Below are 21,111 nucleotides of genomic sequence, written 5' to 3'. Positions count from 1 at the left end.
CAATGACCTTGCTTCCACAACTGCTGCTGGCAACGCATTCCATGCTCTCACAACTCTCTGCGTAAAGAACATGCCTCTGACATCCCCTCTATACTTTCCACCAACCAGCTTAAAACTATGACCCCTCGTGCTAGCCATTTCTGCCCTGGGAAATAGTCTCTGGCTATCAACTCTATCTATGCCTCTCATTTTCTTGTATACCTCAATTAGGTCCCCTCTCCTCCTCCTTTTCTCCAATGAAAAGAGACCGAGCTCAGTCAACCTCTCCTCATAAGATAAGCCCTCCAGTCCAGGCAGCATCCTGGTAAACCTCCTCTGAACCCTCTCCAAAGCATCCACATCTTTCCTATAATAGGGCGCCCAGAACTGGACGCAGTATTCCAAGTGCGGTCTAACCAAAGTTTTATAGAGCTGCAACAAGATCTCACGACTCTTAAACTCAATCCCCCTGTTAATGAAAGCCAAAACACCATCAGTCTGGTCATCCTTCGCTGTGCTCCCTCAATATAAGGTTTATCCTTAATGAGGCAAGGAGACCAAAACTGCATACAATACTGCACAATGTTCAAGATATGGCTCATCAAGGACCTGGTCTCTAGTAATATAAATAGCCTTCTCACACCATCCCCTGACTCCTGCCATTAAGACAATTTTGAATGTGACTTGCCAAATTACCATTGATACCATTGCGTTTTACTTTCTTTATCAGTTTCCCATGTGGGGCTTTGTCAAAAGGCCTTGCTGAAAAACCATATAAGTGATCATCTTGAAAGAAATCAATGAAATTTGTTAGGCATGACTTCCCGCTAATAAAGTCGTCCTGACTATCCCTGATCAAACCTTGTCTCTCTAAATGCAGAACATTTTTTTTTTGCTTTCCTATTTTCTCCCACTGTTTCCCTAACACTGATCTGATACTCACTGGTCTATTATTGCCCAGTCTATCTCTGCACACCTTCCTGTAAAGAGGTACTACACTAACTGTTCTCCAATCCTCTGATGCCTCCCTGCGGCGATTCTTATAAATCTGGATCGGGGTTTCCCTCTCCTGTCTCCGACAGCTTCCTCTGTTGCAAATCAGCCAGGTTCGGGGATTTGTACAATTTTATACCTGCCAAAACCATCAATCACTGCTTGCATCATATATCCATCTGCTAAAGGGCTTCACAGTTCATCTTCTTGAATTCTGTCCCCGAATCCTCCTTCTCCCAATTAAAACAGGCATGAAATACTCATCTATCATGGTTCTCCAGCTTCACACACACATTGTCCCTTTGTTTCTGGTGGGCCCTATTTGTTCCCTGATTATTCCATTCCACTTGATGTACATGTGGAATATTTTCGGATTCTCCCTCATCTCACCTGCTTGCTGTTCTCCATGTCCCTGTGTTAGTCAGTCCCGTCTGTGTGAATTTTCTCAGTTTCACTGTGATCACTCTCACTCTTTTAAACTTGGAGAACACAGAATGAGTTTTCTGATCAGACAATTTTGCCATCTGTGGGAGTAATCTCGAGAATACCCACTGCATTTCCTCATTGTTCAGTATATTCTTTCTCAGCAAACTGGACACAATACTTCAAGTACCGTCTCACCGACATTCTATGGAACTGCTGCAAGACATCATTATTGCTGTATTCCAATACCCTGCAAATGAAGGGAAACCTAACTTTCACTTTTCAGTTTGCATATGTTCCTCCCTACACCCTTTGCTTCAATTTCCTAACTCACTGTGCGATCTCTTGGAAAATCCTTCTGAATATCCATATGTACCACATCCACTAGTTCTCCATTACCTATGCCTATCAGAGAAATATCTTCAAACAGTTTGAAATGGAAAGCTCATCAATTGTAATTTTCATTTCATAACTGTCTAATATTGCTGCCTGCGACTTCTTAGTGCTTGCATTAAATTTACAGCTGGAATTTTTGGCTTCCCATTCAAATTAGGTTTAAATGTATTTTTAAAGAACTGATCATATTGATTTTGAAAATTTCCTATTTCCAGTTTCCCCTCTCTTACAAACTGCAAGAGTTCCCCTCCTGTGATTACATCAATTCCGGCTTTGGAACATTGACAGGCAAAAAACAGTTTGAACTGCATTGCAACTTCGAAATGCAGGCATTAAACTAGCTCTGACATACGACCGTAGGTCAATTTCCAAGGATTAACTAGTTGCATTGTACACAAAGTCACTGAGAAACTTTACATTTTCACAAGTTCGTGATTAATCCCAAAGTGCACAATCCCTTCAAGTTTAAGATGATTTGTTTTATTGTTGTGCCTTTAGCTACTTACATTGTCGATCAGAAAGTGAAACCATGGTGGTAGTGTCCTTAATTCTGAGCCTGGAGTGCTGCGTTCAAACTCCACCTGCTCCAGAACTGTGTTATGATTTCCCTGAACATTTTAGTTAGGTTTATCAAGAAGTAAGTGGATATCAATATGGTGTCGGAAAAGGACTGAGGTTTGATTCCGGCCTCAGGTGACTGTGTGAAGTTTGCACATTCTTCTCCTGTCTGTGTGGGTTTCCTCTGGGTGCTCCAGTTTCCTCCAAAGATATGCAAGTTAGGTGGTGTGGACATGGGCAATGCAGGTGGTTCAGGGATCTTCAGAATGTCGGTGTACAGTCGATGGGCCGAATAGCCTACTTCCATACTGTATTGAGTTACCTGGTTCACTTGAAGCTTTCTCTGACCAGCCAACACTACAGACCATTAACTGTTTCATTCTGCCAAATTTTCATTGCAAGACTTTACCCGTACAATATTTTAATAGTCTGATGTCAATTTTTATGAGGTGGTGCCATTCCCAAAGGGATTGAAACAGGCTGGGGTTGTTGAACTGGAAAGTTGGAGAGTTGTGGCTTTCCTAGTGGCTGTAAGTGTGATTCCATTTGTATCAGCATCAAATAGGCAGAACACTGATCTTCTTAGGACTGGCTCTGGTATATGGCATCGAAAGGTTGCATAAAACCAACACAGATTTACTTACATCTGTCACAAAGAGCCACAGTGTAGTATATCCACACAGCCATTTGAAGTTGGATTACTTTTATATTAATGCTTCTAAGTGAAGTTGAGAAGGGAATCTGAATGGGATTTGGACAGTTTATGTGACTTGGTAAGGACACGGCAATTGGAATGTAATGTGAAATTTTCCACTTTAGAATGAGGGAAAATGAAAGACAGAGCCTTTCTTAAATAGTGAAAGGTTGAGAAGTGTTGCTGTCTGTAAGGACCTGGCTATCTTGAGCCTTCCAGTGAGCAGCAGGTACAGCAAGCTGTTGGGAAGATAAACCATTGGCCCTTATCACAATGGGATTTAAGCACAGGACTTGAGGCATCTTGCTGCAACTGTTTTGGGCATTGGTGAGACTGTACTGTGCACAGTTTTGGGCTCCTTCTCCAACAAAAGATAAGTAGAGACAGTGCAATGAAGGATCAGCAGACTAATTCTCGTGATGGTGTGTGTGTCTTATGAGGATAGATTGAGGAAGCTGACCTCCCTGGGGGAGGTGAAGGCCTAGTGGGTATTATTGCTGAACTATTAACCAACAGTCCCAGGTAATGTTCTGGGGAGCCCAGTTCAAATCCTACCATGCGCATGGCAGATGGTGGAACTTGATTTCGATAAAAATCTTGAATTGAGGATCTAATGATGTCTACGAATCCATTGTTAATTGTTGGGAAAATGATTCTGGCTCACTAATGTTCTTTGGGGAAGGAAACTGCCATCCTTACCTGGTCTGGCCTTCACGTGACTCCAGACCCACAGCAATGTGGTTGACTCTTTATTGTCCTCTGGGCAATTTGGGATGGGCAATAAATGCTGGTCTCACCAGCGATGCCCTCATCCCATGAATGACTCAAAATAAATATTCTCTCGTGTTTCGATGAATGCTTGGAGATCTTATTGAAACGAATACAAATCTCATGGAGATTGTCAGCATGCATGCAGATAAAATGTTTCTTCCAGCTGGCAAGGCTAAAGGCAGAGGATATAATCTCAGAATAAGAGATGGGCCATTTAAGACCAAGGTATGAAGAATTTCTTCACTCAAAGCTTGCTGAATTTTTAGAATTCTATACCACAGTGTGTTACGGAAGCTCAGACATTAAGCACACTCAAGACAAAAATGGAAAGATGTTTGTACACTGATGGCATCAAGGGATAATGGAGCTTTATTGTAGATGATGAAACATGTTCTAATTGAATGACAGAGCAGGCTGAGGGGTCTGACTAGCTCACTCGTGTTCCTACATTCTGTTAGAAACTGAAAAGATGTATTTTCCAGTTCTCAGTCTAGTTGACAGTACCACAATTCCCACAGGACCAATTTGGGATTCTAAAGGTAAACATCAGGAGGTCATCCAGGAAACTAAACTGTTTAGAACATGCTGCAGACTCCTGGACTATTAGTCTTTTTTTCCATGCAGTATATTTCAATAGCAACTAACTGTGGACAGGACAGAGACAAACATCGAGGGCCGAAGGGCCTGTACTGTGCTGTAATGTTCCATGTTCTATGTAAACCATGTGGAGCCTGACTTAGCTGCATTGAATCCTATTTACGTTTCAAGCCTTCATCAGAAAATATGTTGTTTGCTGCTCCAACTGTTTTAGCTATCTCTGCGGAAATGTACAATATGTGCTGCTACAATGCAATCCTCTTCCAAATTACTTTTGGTTTTCAATTCTTCATTCACTACACATAATCACTGTAGGGGCCAAACCAACCCTGTGTGAAGAACTGAATATTCTGCTTGTTGTGAATTGCATATTCCAACAGAAATTTAACAGGGATGAAGAATGGCTGTTTCAATAGTTAAGGGTCTGCTGTTGAAAGACTAATGTTTTCCAACCTGTTTGATCCTACTGGGACAGTATTTTTGTTAATATGTAACAGTTAATCATGTATTTCACAGGCTAACTCAACCTAAATGAAATTAAAGCAAAATACTACAGAAGCAGGAAATCAGAATGTGGGGAAATTGGGGAAAACAGAAAGTGCTGGAAATACTCAGGCAACATCTGTGAAGCGACAAAACTAACATTTCAGCAAACATTTCAGCTAACATTTCCTTCGCCCTGCTTTGGTCCTAGATGCATTTTCCGATAAAACAGCCTCACCACCTCAGAGCTCAGTCACTGCAAAAATAAACATGCAGCTTTCCTTTTTAGAAAAGGGAAAAAGCAATGAGCATCAAACAACATTTTGATAAAAATCTTGTGAGCAAAGCATCATGACCAGGGATTTAGCTAATGCTCTAAACAGAGGTCAGTATGCAGAAGTTATAAGATGCGGAATTCCACCACTAACCTTGAAGAATAATTTCCACTTTATATAAAATATTAAAGTGGTACGGACAGGGAGCCTTGCTGAGCAATTCAGTAATGAGCAGAAACTGGTTGAGTAGCATTATCAAACATATTGTGATCATCTGATTTGATAAATACCACAATTTACGTTAATGAAACTGCCATTTGTGTTCTGAAACTATGCTGATGACTGCCAAGCGTGATGCAGCTGAGATTATATCAATACCCTCATGTTGGAACTATTGAGAAAATCCCCCATATCAGCTGCCATGGGTCACCTTCACAACGTAAGCCATTACCTGGTTTCCCTGCAGAACAGGACACATCACATTTGCCACTGCAGCCAAGTTAAATCTTTTGGTGGGCATGTCTGAGCTCAGATTTTTGCAAACATCTACATCAGGCCATGGGAAACATACATTACTGAAAGCAAGTTTGCTTTTAATATTTTCACTTCAGGATTGCACGAAAATCTACTAGTTCCAATAATGAAACGTAGTAATATAAACATTCAACTTAGAGCATTTATTAGAGTCACAGAGTTATACAGCACAGAAATAGACCCTTCAGTCCAACTTGTCCGTGCCGACCAAGTTTCCCAAACTGTACTAACCTCATTTGCCTTTATCCCCCTCTGAAGCTTTCCTCTTTGGGTAACTGTCCAAATGTCTTATAAATGTAGAAGCAGAATTCAGCTGTAGTTGTCTGTACCACTTCCTCTGGCAGTTCATTCCACATGCAATCCACCCTCTGTGTGAAAATATTGCCCCTCAGGTCCCTGCTGCTTCCCTCATGCAAGTAATATGTTTAGACTTTCAGAAAGCATCAGTAAGATTTTATAAAAAGGATTAAATAGGTTAATACTCAAAATTAGACCTCCGGATTGGGGTTAAATATTGGCACATATTGGGAATTTATTAAAGGGCTTAAATTTGACAGCAGGATTAAACAGTTTTGTTAGTGGACAATACGAGGGACTTAAGGGGAGGAAAGAGAGGAGGGGGAATGGTGATTTTGGTTTGGGATAACATTATGGCTGTACTTAGCGAGTACTTAGGGAGGATTTCTGGGAGTTTGCCCAAGGAAATTATTTGGGTTGAACTATGAAATAAGAAAGGGGTGACCATCTTGTTGGGATTGTACAAAAGTCACCCCCAGTCGTCAACGGGAAATTGAGAAGAAAATATCGAAGGAATTCTCAGATATCTGTGAGAATAATAGGTTTCTAATGGTTGGGGATTTTAACTTTCCAAACATAGACTGGGCCTGGCACAGTGTTAAGAGGTGGGATGGGAAGGAATTTATTGCATGTGTGAAAGAAAACTTTCTTATTCAGTATGTGGATGTATGTACAAGAGAAGGAGAAAAACTTGACCTATTGGGAATAAGGCAGGTGAAATGATTGAGGTCACAGTAAGGGAGTACTTTGGGAAAGTGATCATAATTCTATAGTTTTAAAATAGTTCTGGAAAAGGACAGATTGATCAAAAAATTAAATTGGAAAAAGCCCTATCTTGATGGAATTAGGCAGGAACTTTCAAAAGTTATGAAAACAGAAATCGCTGGTAAAGTTCAGCAGGTGTTGCAGCATCTGTTGAGAGAAATCAGAGTTAACGTTTCAGGTCGAGTGACCCTTCCTAGATTCTGAAGGAGTGTCACTCGATCCGAAACGCAAACACTGATTTCTCTCCACAGATTCTGTCAGACTTTTCCAGCAATTTCAGCTTTTGTTTCCAATTTAAGCATCCGCAGTTTCTTCAGGGTTTTTACTTTCAAAATTTGACTGGGAGAGATTATTTGCAGGTAAAGATTGGGAATCAGGACTCCTTTAAAAAATAGTTAAGGAGAGTCCAGAGACAGTTTGTTGACGATAATGTGAAGGGTAGGGCTGGGAGGTGCCAGGAATGCCGGATGAATAGAGAAATTGAGGGTCCGGTTAAGAAAAATGAGCCATATATTGGGTTTGGACAGCTGGGATTGAGTGACTCCCTGAACAAGTATAGGGGCAATAAGTATATATTTAGGAGGGAAACCACGAGTGCAAAAAAGGGACATGGAATGGCTTTGGCAAGTGCAGTTAAAGAGCATCCAAAGAGATTCTATAACAATAATAAGGGCAAAACAGTAACAAGGGAGATAGTAGAGCCCTTTAAAGATCAAAAAGGCCGTCTGTGTGTGAAACCGCAGGAGGTGGGTGAGATACTAAATGAATATTTCACATCAGTATTTCCCCTGGAGAAGGACGTGGAAGCTAGGGAACCTGGGGAAATAAACAGTGATGTCCTGAAAACAGTCCATATTACAGAGGAAGTGCCGGAGGTTTTAAAATGTATAAAGGTGGATAAGTCCCTGGGACCTATCAAGTGTAACCCAGAGCATTGTGGGAAGCTCGGGTAAATTACTGGGCCCTTTGCTGAGGTATTCATATCATCAAAAACCATGTGCGAGTTGCCAGCAGACTGGAGGTTGGCTAACGCAGTGCCATTATTTCAGACAGGTGGTAAGAAAAAGCCAGGGAACTATAGACCGGTGAGCCTGACTCCAGTGGTGGAAGTGGGTACAATGACAGTTAAAAGGAATGCGGATGGGTATATAAATAGGAAGGGTTTGGAGGGATATGGGCCAAATGCTGACAAATCGGACTAGATCAGTTTAGGATATTTGGTTGGCAGGGACAATTGGACCAGACGGTCTGTTTCTGTGCTATAGAGCTCAATGACTCCATGAGTACCAGAGACTCTTAAGTCTCAGAACAAATTCCTCCTCGCCTCAGTCTTAGGCTGAGGAGTAGGACCTGTCAACTCTGGCCATTTCTTTTCTGTTTTGTTTTCCCTATTTTGGCTTCTTTCTTCTCGGTGATGCCCTGAATGTCCAGCCTCAGTGTAGGCCCAGCAAGGTGATCCATTGGCTGACATGCCTTAGCATGGACTTCTGGCCTTGAGGTGATTCCAGAGCAGTCTCCCGGCCTCGAGAGGCTCAAAGTGAAGCCTGGCATGGTCAGGAGTTTAGGCTCAGACTGGAGGCTCGGTGCCAGCGTGAACTGGGTTAAAAGGACTGACATTCTGAACTTCTTACTGATATTTTAAAATTTATTCCTGTGAACTATCACGGTGAATTTCTTGCTTATTGTTCTCCCTTATTACTCTGATCAATAATCCTGAAACTTTTCTTTCTTTATTTTTCTAATTGTCAATCTGACCAAGAATTTGTACTTAAGAATCTTAACCTGGGTACCTCTGTACCTGAAATGGCCCGATCTGTGACATTTGAGTATATGTGACAATAAAGCTACTTCTCAGATTCAATTCTAACGTGGCACCTTTTATTTGGGGACTATACCTTCTGGACATATAGTCTCCCATGAAGGAAACATCCTTTCCACATTTACCCTGTCAGGCCTCTTAAGAATCCTGTACGATTCACTGAAATCACATCCTCATTTTTTAAAAAGTTCCGGACAGTAGAGTCCCAATCTGATTAGCCTTTACTCATAAGGTCATCCCAACACATTGGAGATCATCTAGTGAACCTTCTTTGAGCTGCCTCCAGTAAAATGATATCTTTTAAATAAGGGAGGAAAAACTGCTGACATAGTCCAAATGTATCCCACCAGCACAACTCCCTCATTTTAAGTGGTTGGAATGTAAGACAAGGGCCAATATTCGATTCGTCTTCGTGTTTATCTGCTGCATCTGTGTGCCAACTTCCTGTGTTTTGTGCACAAGGACCTCAACTGCCTTTATTGCAGATTTCTGCTTTTTTTTCTCCATTTGAATAAAACAACTCTTTTGTTCTTCCTTCCAAAATTAACAACTTTGCATTTTCCCACATTATACTGCATTTGCTTTTTGTCTATTCAGATATCAATATTTCAATGTGAAATGTGTGTACATCTCTCACAACCCACTTTTCTACTTTTTTTTTTACATTTTCTGCAAATTCGGCCCAGGTACTTACACTTCATTACCCCAAGTTATTTATATTTGTTGTAAACAGTTGCCGTCCCAGTACTGATCCCTGTGAAACTCCACTGGTCGCAGGTCACCAAGTTGGAAAAGAACCTCTAATCCCTGCTCACTGCTTCCTGGCTGTTAGCCAATTCTCCATCCATGTCAACTTATCACCTCCAACACCATGGTTTTTACTGTAAGGCTTAACCTTTTGTGAGGTACCTTGATGAACGCCTGCTCGAATTCCAAATATAACACATGTACTGGTTCCCCCCTAACTGCTCTGGTTCAGCATTCTTCAAAAAACTAATAGTCAGACATGATTTCTCTTTCATGGAGTCATGATGACTCTGTTTAATTAGATTATTGCTTTCCAAATGCACTGTTATTATTTCCTTAATGATTGATCCCAACACCTTTTCAACATTAAATGTTTGGCCTAAAGTTACCTGCCTTTTGCCTCCCTCTCTTTTTGAATAGGGGTGTCACATTGGCAGTTTTCCAGATACTTCCCCAGAATCCAAAGATGAGGAAAACTACAACAGTACAGCCACTATTCCTGGAGCTAACTCTTTTATCTGTCCCACCAATGCTTGTGCCAGCACGAGTTGCCCCACAGCGCTGATGTGACAGTCACTGCAAACACCATTATTCAACAGTCTTGCACAGAAATTCTTTGAAAGTGCATCAAGACCAATGTGGCCTTTGCACTGAGGCTTGCATTTTACAAATGGCATGGGGTCAGTGATGCAAGTGAGTAGACGGATGTCAGAGGCCATTTTTAATGGAGGCACCTTTCCCACGTATTGCAAACAAACTGTTCCAATCCTGGCAGAGCCATTATTTGTTCAACCAGTTTGTCCATCAGCTGCCCCCCCAATAGAGATTTCCTGTGTGATGCCAAGGTACCTGCCTTGCTCTCTAGGATTATGACTATCAATTGCCCCAGATACATGGTTCGTGGAGGTGAGCTCTCAACACAAATTGCTGATAGGAGGTTATATTTAGTGAAGCAGCACTAATTAGAGATGAAGTATACTCCCTCAGCCTAGAATTTGTCTTCTACTTCAAAAGAATGAAACAAAAGATTGCAATTTAAGTTTTTTAATTTAAAACAAATGTAAGAACATTGAAAACATTTACTGAACACTATTTTTAGAAACAAACTTAGACAAAGAACTCAGATGATTTTCTCTTCTACCTGTGGCTGGTATTGTTGGCATAGCCTCGATGGTGAACCATTTTAATTTTAAAGTGGTTATGTGTAAATGTCTAATTAGTGAATCCTATGTCGAGCACCAAGCGATTTACAGGAGGAGAAGGAAATAAAATACATATGACCTCTCAAAAATCAGGGCGGTGAGCTCTCTAAAGCCCTTCCTCACCAGAGCTCATTGATTCACATTGGGAAGGAGGCTCGAACATTGCCTGTGGAAGAAAGGAATACCAGAAATGTTAAAGTGCTTGTTGTTCCTGGTGTTAATTTATACATCGTGCAAATGTGAATTTGACAGAGACTCAAATACTGTTAAAAATTCCTGATATTTTGCTACTTTGAATGGATTTTTGTTTTGGATCCATTTGAAAAGTGAATATACATAACCAACGCTGTCCTGCACGTGAGATGTGATTGCATGAAGATGAAAAGGTCAATGAATGAGTTTCAAATTGGCTGTTAACCAATGAGACCCACTTGAAACAATGACAGGTCTGAGTAATGGAACATGAGCAGATAAACTAGGAACAACAAGTGTCTTACAGTATTCATGTCTGAGGTGATCTGGTCCCCTGTACATCTTTTAAATACCTTTTATCCCCAAAATGGTTTGCACTTTACAAATATATATTCTCTTACACACGCACGCACATCTCACAATATAACCATTCAAAATAAATTCATTATAAAGCTGAGCATTAATTAAAGTCTCAAACAAGTGCAATACCACTGGCAATAATAAACAGTGCTGTTATTTCTTGCAGTTGCAGTGAGTTAAAAAACATCAATGGGTTTTTAATGCAGAATTAGTTAAAGCCTCTGGAAACAAAAGGTTGGCTGGAGACTTTAAAGGCCGAGCCAAACAAACCAGCTGAAGTACTCATCATCCCACCTAATGGTCTGGATAAATGGTTAGTTTGTTAGTTTTTTTTTCCCCTGAGATGGCTTGCACTTTACTCTCATATATCCTCTCATACACACACTCCCTCACTCTTACACTCTGACAGTTTCATTCGCAGTCTCACACTTACACACACAATTTCTCACTCAGCCTGTTATAGTCGCTCACACACACACTCAGTCAGTCTGACTCACACTTCACGCAGCCTCACTCACACTCAGTTTCACTCACAAGTATGGACTCATTCACACACATGGACTGACTCCCTTCCCTCACACTCTCAAACAGTCTCATTCACACTCAGTCTCACACAGTATCACAAGCACAATCTCAAGGGTGGCATGGTGTCTCAGTGTTTAGCACTGCAGCCTCACAGCGCCAGGGACCCGGGTTCGATTCCAGCCTCCGGTGAGTGTCTGTGTGGAGTTTGTACATTCTTCCCGTGTCTGCGTGGGTTTCCTCTGGGTGCTCCGGTTTCCTCCCACAGTCCAAAGATGTGCAGGTGAGGTGGATCGGCCACGCTAAATTGCCCGTAGTGTTTGGGAGTGTGTGGGTTGTAGGGGGATGGGTCTGGGTGGGATGCTTCAAGGGGCAGTGTGGACTTGTGGGGTCAAAGGTCCTGTTTCCACACTGTAGGGAATCCAATCTAATCTCACACGCTCTCACTCATACAGTATCACGCTGACTTTGCAGCTTCAGTCACACGCATACACAGTCTCACTCTGACTTTTTCACTCACACACATGGTCTCAGTCTCACACATACAGTCTCATTCTCACTTCACACAGTCTCACACATGTAATTTGACTCCCTCCCACACAGACACTCACATTGTGTCACATGCACAAACTCAGGCTCAATAACACACATGCCCAATTTTGACTCTCACGCACCAACTCAGTCTCACTCACACAGGCTGTCTCTGACACTCTTAGCCAGTCTCATTTGAGTGCACAGTCTCACCCACACAGAGACTCACTCACACAGAGTCTCACCTGCGCACAGTCTCACTCGCACGCAGTCTCACCCGTACATAGTCTCACACACACAGTCTCACTCATAACGCTGTCTCACTCGCATGCAGTCTCACCCGTACATAGACTCACTCGCACACAGTCTCACCCTCACACGGTCTTACTTGGAGGTTCAAACACACAGTATCACTCTGACTTCCCACGATTTCACTCTCACACACCTTGCCTCTCACACTCACACAGTCTCACTCATACACAATCTCACTCTGAGTTCACAGTCTCAATCACACATGGTCTTGTTCAAACTCACTCAATTACACATGCTCTCTCACTCATACATTCTCACACAATCTTATTCAGTCTGACTAATATTCAGTCTCACACTCAATCATACATTCTCAATTAATCTCACTGTGTCACTCAAACTCTCACTCACAGTCACACTCACATCGGATCACTCGCAGTCTCACTAACACAGTCTCACTCACACACAGTCTCTCTCAGACTCTCTCACACACACATTCTTATTCACACACATGGCCTCACTCTCACAAATGCACGGTCTCATTCACATACAAATTCCTACTCTTTCTCTCTCAGTCTCACTCTGACTCACTCACACACGGGCCCACTCACACACGGGCCCACTCACACACGGGCCCACTCAGACTCTTTCACTCACACACATGTTCTTAGTCACACACATGTTTTCACTCTCACAAATGCATGGTCTCATTCACATACAAATTCCTACTCTCTCTCTCTCAGTCTCACTCTGACTCACTGACACACAGACTCACTCACTCACCCACAGACCCACTCACACACAGTCCCACTCAGACTCTCTCACTCACACATGTTCTTAGTCACACATATGGTCTCACTCTCACAAATGCACGGTTTCATTCACATACAAATCCCTAGTCTCTCTCTCTCTCTCTCAATCTAACTCTGACTCTCTCTCTCACAGTCTCACTCGCACACATGCTCTCACTCACAGTCTCACTCTGACTTCATACAGTCCCACTCTCTCACACCCACTCACACAGAAACTCTCAGTATCACTCACACAGTCTCACACTGACTGTCATTCAGTCTCACTCACACGTACAGTCTTACTCTAACTTCACAGTCTCACTCTTACACACACTCACAGTCTCACTCACACATCGCTTACTCTGACTCTCACTCACACAGTCTCACTCATATGTCCCACTATGACACAATAATTTTATGTTAAATTGTTGTAAAATTGAACATTAAGTAAAAACAGTTAAGGTCTCAAACAAGTGCAATATGACTGGCAGTAATAAACAACTCTATTATTTCTGGTAGTTACCCTTTGTTGAAGGCATGTCAATGGCATTCTGTCCAAATTAGTTTAAACCACTGGAGAAATAAAAATATTGAAGGCAGGAATGGAGTGCTGAAGAGTTTAAAGGCCAAACCAAACACTTCAGTTGAAGTATTCATCATCCTGCCATTGGCTGAACAAATGGCTGGTTTGCTTTTTAACCAAACAACCATTGAGGAACCCAAGCAAATTCAATCACAATTGGTCAACAAGATTGATACGTAAACGATTCTTTTTCTCATCCAACCAATTGATACATGACTGTGATGTTCATAGAAGACCGGTGGCAGGGTTCAATTCTCCAGCATTCCAGAAAAAATAGCTGATGTGCAAGATGTTTGAAAAGGACAAACAAGCACTGGACTCAAAAGTTAATGTTAAGCAATTGTCTGAAGTCAAGTCACTCTCTCCAAATTGTCCAATAATTTAAAGTAGAACACTGCCAAAGTAATTTATTCATATATTGCAGGGTTTTTGGTACTGAGCAGAGATTTTAGATCCAACAGAGTCCCATGAAACATTATGTTCCTTACAGCTAAAACTTGCATAGACATGAAGATCTTCTTTCAGTGAATCTCAGGATGAAGTCATGATTCACTTTCTTGTTCATTGCATAATACAGGATGGCATCGGCCGGAAGTATGAGCACTGAAAAAGCAGAGGGAAAGCACATTATTATTCACACGTGTTTTCATCATATTAATTGTGCACAGGTCCAACTGCTTCCTGGATACGGAAATATCAATGGCTGGGAGGAACAGAACAAATGTACTGCAAGGATTCAGAACGTATTACAAAACACAAGAGAAAATCTTGGAGTTATACCAAATTAGGTAAACTCAATAACTGAAAACCATTATATCTGAGACCCATTCTCAGGATGAGCATTGTTGGTCAAGACTAAAATCCATTTCAAACCTCTCACTGTCCGATGGCACATGCCTTCTTCATGACAGTTTGTACAATTGAGTGGCTTTATTAGGCCACATATGAGGCTGTGAAGAGTCAGCATACAGTAGCCCAGGTAAAGATGTCAGATTTTCCTTACTACAGAACAACGCAAAACCCCAATTGATTCACGAATGACCCAGCAGCTACATGGTCACTTCTGCTGATACCAGCATCAAACACAAAAAGGTGCAGTGTGATCAATGCGAAAACACTGAGAAAAGCTATCCTCTCCTTCAGCATTGTGTTGGAATCATGAAACTAACACCACTGAGGGCACCTAAATCAAACACGAGTTAGTGATCCAGTGAATGGCCATTTTCTGAGGGCTATGATGGATGCAGAATAAATTCCAGCTTTGTCAGTGAGACTTACGTCCAGGGAACTGATTTTTCTTTTCTGTGAAATCTGACAGGGATAGCATGCTGCAAAGGCATTGGGACCTTTCATTTTCATAAGGCATTCTGCTTAACACAGCCTGGATGGCAAGTTTTACACCACAGCAGAATTAAACCCATGAGACCTCGTTTCTACTTTTCACCAGGAAATGGTTGGGGGAGGGTTGCGACAGATTTGCAACTTGACAGCAGTGACCCCAACCATGTTTCTGGTCTCTCAGCCACGGGCCAAAAAGAGGGGAAGAACAGATTAATTTCAGCAACAGGAAACATTTATTTTGGAATAACCAGTTAAAATAAGAATGAACAAAGCAGAACAATGTGCTAACAATGCGAATAATTCAGGATTTAATGCCACACCCAAATCCCGATGTACATCCTTCACTCAATATGGCTTTAGGTAGTTTTACAAAAGGGCTACTGGACTCTAAACACTACCCCTGACTTCTCTCTACAAGTGCTGCTACTGCTGCTGTTCTTTTCCAGCAGTTTCTGATTTCCAGCATTTGTGGTTCTTTGTTCTGATTTGGCTTTAGGGCAATCTGATGAAATAATTTGCTTTTATTAGGTGCAGGTATTAGTTGTTTATTGGCTTTACATTCCTCAGAGTTGAATCCTGCTGAACATGCTTGGGTATGTTCAATGATACAAATTTAGATATCTGCAGCTTTTTGGTGAAATCAAAAGAAAATATCAATTCCCTTGCAGTTGTTATGCTGTTCAGAAATAGATTTAACTTAAATTGAAGCAATTTCCACTGCTCACCTTTATTTGATTCAATGATCTGTGCTAGAGCAAATTGCTGAGGACGCTCGGGTTCAAATTTGAGCGCGGTGATGGCTTTGTTGAGAACTTCAGATACACGATCTTGATTAGTCACCTAATTAAAACAACATTCACTTTTCATTAATGCATTAGACACACACACCAAATGAAATATATAATGCCTCAATTTCCAAAGGGCTTATAAATATTGCTGCTTTCACCCAGAAAACTAATTGGGACATTACACTGTAAGCTGTAAAAGTTACATTAATGAAATAATATCTGGTAGGACAGTTATTGTAAAATCTGCATTCGATGCTCCATAACACAGTTACTGTGAACAGTAAAGGTTGGAATTTGAATGGAAACAGAGCCCAGTGATCAAGTTTACCTATACACACAGTTTGAAACAAGTAACTAATGACGAAATTCATAATTTAAATAATCCACTTCCATCCCCTCCCACCCAAAACCCCCATACCATTTGACATAATGGGAACTGCAGATGCTGGAGAGTCCAAGATAACAAAATGTGGAGCTGGATGAACACAGCAGGCCAAGCAGCATCTCAGGAGCACAAAAGCTGATGTTTCGGGCACAGATCCATCAACAGAAAAGCTTTGTTTCAAGGCTGAAGAGATTACAAGAGAGTTGCAGTGGGAGAAAGATCCACTGAGGTTTTTCCGGAGAGAGGAGGGTAACTTCTTCAGGTTAGGTATCCCTGGAAGAGGCTTCACAATGAGGTTAAAATTGTATCAGAGATAATGGGAACTGCAGATGCTGGAGAATCCAAGATAACAAAGTGTGGAGCTGGATGAACACAGCAGGTCAAGAAGCATCTTTGGAGCACAAAAGCTGATGTTTCAGGCCTAGACCCTTCATCAGAAAAGGGTCTAGGCCTGAAAGGCCAGACTGTGTGCTCCTGAGATGCTCTGCTGCTTGGCCTGCTGTGTTCATCCAGCTTCCCACTTTGTTACCCCCATACAATTTGCCTGCTTTTAACATTTATTGTCATTACAGCAAATGGCTCAATGTTGTTTGTGAAGTCTGACATTTCCTAATGTTATGCTTATTCATATAAATTATTCATAAAATTGCTTTAACAGTTTGAAACAGTTAGCAATTTGTGATTTGAAGACAGTGCAAATATTTAATCATAATGTGACTGTACAGGAATAATATTTGATAGGCAGGATATTGAGAAGACCAGTTTTTTGGGCAATTGTCTGCTTTTGTTTAATTCTCTGTTATATTTGGAGAATGCTTTTCTCAGCTCAAGTTTGAGCAATGACCTGGAAGATGAAATGCACCAGTAAATTTTCTGTTTCTTCTGGAGAACTGCAATGTTTTCTGGTTGAGTAAACTCACACTTAATTCTACTTTAATTTTGCTATAGTTCATGGCTAAAAAAACTACTTTTGCCACCCAGTCAAAAGCAAAGATCATATTAAATATATTAATGGATAGCAAATCTGAAAAATCCAAAAAATGTAGTGGAATTAAATTCCTGAGCAAGTGGCAGATGTAGACACAATTACAATGTTTAAAAGACATTTGAATAAGTACATAAATAGGAAAGGTTTGGGGGGATATTTTGTTCGGTACGTCTCGACAATTCTATAAGTGGTAGAGTCAAATATTACACAACTAGAGATTAGATGAACTACATTATCTTTCTAAGGAAGGGTCTAGGCCCGAAACGTCAGCCTTCCTGCTCCTCTGATGCTGCTTGGCCTGCTCTGTTCATCCAGCTCGACACCTTGTTATTTTACATTAACTAACATCCCCAAAAGTGATCTTTTTTGAATAACCAATACCTTTTCCACTCTGTATGCTCAGACTTTAAATGATTAATCACTAATTTTAGTGATTCATTGGTGATAAATTGGATTTTCTAAATTATGTTCGAAGAAGTGCCACACAAGTGTGCAAGCAAAATTGAAGCCTGTGGAATGAAATGGGCAGTGGCGGTATAGACTCAAAATTGGGTAAGGATTAGAACATAGAATCATGAAGAACAGTCATTTGCTCAGGCTAACTAAAGTAAATGAGGGAAACTGTTTACTGGTCCTTCTGACACTATGTACCAAGGTCAAAATCTAAGGTCATTGGTGGGGAGAAAAAGCAAAAACAAAAAAGAATCCTGCTTTTTCCAAACCGCAATGTACGAATAGGTGGTTAAAGCAGATTAAATAACTTTCTAAAGACAACTGAATAATTGCATGGAGCAAAATTTGCAGGGCAGGGCTAAAAAGGGCAATGGTGGTTGTGGTGGGGGAGATGGGTGGCGAATTAGGCTACTTCTCACTGAGATTTAACACAGACACAATAACTCAAGTTTTTGTTTTGCTTTGTGATAACATTCCACGATTTTCTAGTTGGCCTCTCATGACTGTATTAGTTGGCAACAATTTGTTGCACATTCATCAGGAGACATTTTCGTCATTTTGGTTGAGAATTTTGTTTTCTGTGTTTCATAGATGTTCAATCTAAACAAGCTGTTTGCCATTTGCTTATCCAAATTCTGCCTCAGATCTTAGGCTGGTTCTGCCCCATCTCCAACTCACTGACAAGCTAACAAATGTTCTCTTCACCAGAGTAAAGAGGCGCTGTTTGTTAACAATATTTAAACACTAGAAGCAATTTCCACACATCACACTGACCTCTGTGGAGGCACAATCAGAGTACGACTGATCCTGTCAAGGAAAATGCATGATCAAACAAAACAACCTATGTGCCTTCTAATTTGGCCAATATTCCTTCGACTTCCCTGAACTAGCCAATAGGCAATTATTCTGTTTTGGATTGCACTCTTGCTATTGGAACGCTTTGCCTGCAACGGTAGTAGATTCACCAACTTTAGGTACATTTAAGTCGTCATTGGACAAGCATATGGACGTACATGGAATAGTGTAGGTTAGATTGGCTTCAGATTGGTATGACAGGTCGGCACAACATCGAAGGCCGAAGTGCCTGTACTGTGCTGTAATGTTCTATGTTCTTCTCCAACCCATTTTTGATGTGCTTTCTTCCATGCACCAGCCTTTTAAATTTCACATGAGCCAAAGCCAGGAAAGAAATATTCAATATCTCTGTTAGTATTACTCGATTGGCTTACAGATGGACCAAAGTGCCTGTGGTCAGCTAACTGAAGATCTGGTACCTCCTTGCTGATTTATTGTACAGTTAATGGTGCGTGTTAATTTGTGATATTTCCTCTTCAATAGTTATCAGCCAGTCCCCAAAATGGGGCAACAGAGCGCTGCACCTTGCCATGTACACTTAAAGGAGAAATGCAAGGAAAATGTGTTCAGGCCTAAAACCTAAACATTGCTACTGCATTACAAAACAGGATCAAAATGATGGTCAAAGCACTCTCATAGAGCAAAAAAGGCTTCAGCAATGTGGAAAATACACACTGAATATGACTGCATCGCAACAAATAATTGGGATAAAAATTCCTCTTGCGATACTGGCAGGGAGCAATGGCAATTATTTGGACCGAGCATGACGAGAGCAACCAGTCCAGGGACTTACCAAAATAGTTTTGAATTCTTGTGCTCTGTCCTCCTCTAATCTGACTCGGATGAGGCAGCTTTTCTCATTCTGGCGGTTGTCCCTCCGACGTGTTGCACACCAGCAGCTGCCCAAACCTGCACGCCTACGAGACTTGGCTTTGTCATAATTTGATTTTGCTGATGCACCACTGTTGGATAAACCTCCAGAGGAGGCAGTATCCACGGATCTTAATGGCTGTGGAATAATTATTTTGTTTAAGAAAACGTTTGTCAATTGTTGCATATTAGATACTTCCCCCTTTCCAGTTATATTTATTATTACACAAAATATGCTGTCCTGCTGCCCATAAAGGTGAAGGCATTCTGCTCAGGACAGCTTAATTGCAAGAACATTATGTTGTACATGAATTCTTGGTCGTTGCTGTCTTGTGAAATATTTAACTTGCAGTTCTTTCCTCTACCAGTAAAGATCACTTCTGAGGAATTATACTCCCGCTTGTGTTTACTAGCTGTTCAGTCAACATCAACAATTCAGTACTTAGCATGCCCATAAATTACTAATTAGTTTCCTTCAGCATAATAACATTGTGGTCATTTCACTTGACCATGTAAACTGGTGCTTCAATTCTAAGTTTGTCAGATAAACCTTTGGGGTTTCAGTTTGCACTCAGTATGTGAACATGCTTACATAAATATTTATTTGCCCACTTCACCCTGCTACGCACAGAAATCTTGAATACAACTATACTGTTTGAAGTTAAAACACATTTATGAATTGCAGGTGACTGCGAATGGGCCAACCAGTGCATTGTGCAGGTCAGAATGTGTGCGGCACAGCACCACTGGCAGAAAGAAAGACAGACAGCAGCAGCAAACCACATACAGCAGAGAACTAAAGAAACCAGAATGAAATCATCCAAGTCACTGCAGCTCTCAGTTTATGATTAACATACAGGGAGTCACAACACTAAACAGGAGAATCCATAAAAAGGAAGAGGGTATTTTGAAACAAAGAAATACCACTCCAAAACACCTAAATGTGACCTAATAATACTTAGCCCAATTCTTAGGGGAATACATTATGAAAATATCCCTGGGACAAGTCCTAGACATATTCTGTAAACAATAACCATAACACAACTTTGATAATCTCCCAAGATACAATGGTCTTCAGCACAGAACGCACTAATCAACAGCTCAAAGCCCAAATATTGAAGAAAAAGAAAACGTGCAGTCACGAGGACTCCATGCAGAGAGCTGCATTACTTTGTTGCAATTGCTGGATCAAGACCTATCCAACATACTCTAAATACTGTTTTTGTGGGCAGTGCGCTTCAAGCTGCGACAGATGTACCCCATGCACTAAAATTTACTGTGTAGAAATTAAACATGCTGTGAAAAATTAAAGATGAAATATTTTGGCTATTAGTATAAAATCATATAAAATATCTAAGCAAAACAAAGCCAACAGCACAACTCAAAAAAAACAAATAAAATCAGCTCTCACTTCGTGAGCGAATAACACCTTTTCTGGAATCAAATGCTTCAGTAACCAGCACAAAGGTTGAATTTGGCTGGGAATTGCACAGCTGTCTTGCCTTCGTTCTGAAAGCAAGTAACCCAACTTTGGCAAGTGGGACTTGGGACGGAAAATTGCTGGCAGCAGCCAGGTATGAAGATGCTTGGTGGAACGGCATTCACTTTAAGGATTTCAGTCTGGCTGAAACATCAAAATGGCTATTCGGCTAATAGCTCTTAAAAGAAAG

Source organism: Stegostoma tigrinum, unplaced genomic scaffold (genome assembly GCF_030684315.1).
Source record: "Stegostoma tigrinum isolate sSteTig4 unplaced genomic scaffold, sSteTig4.hap1 scaffold_171, whole genome shotgun sequence".
Lineage (NCBI taxonomy): Eukaryota > Metazoa > Chordata > Chondrichthyes > Orectolobiformes > Stegostomatidae > Stegostoma > Stegostoma tigrinum.
This window is presented reverse-complemented; position numbering follows the sequence as displayed.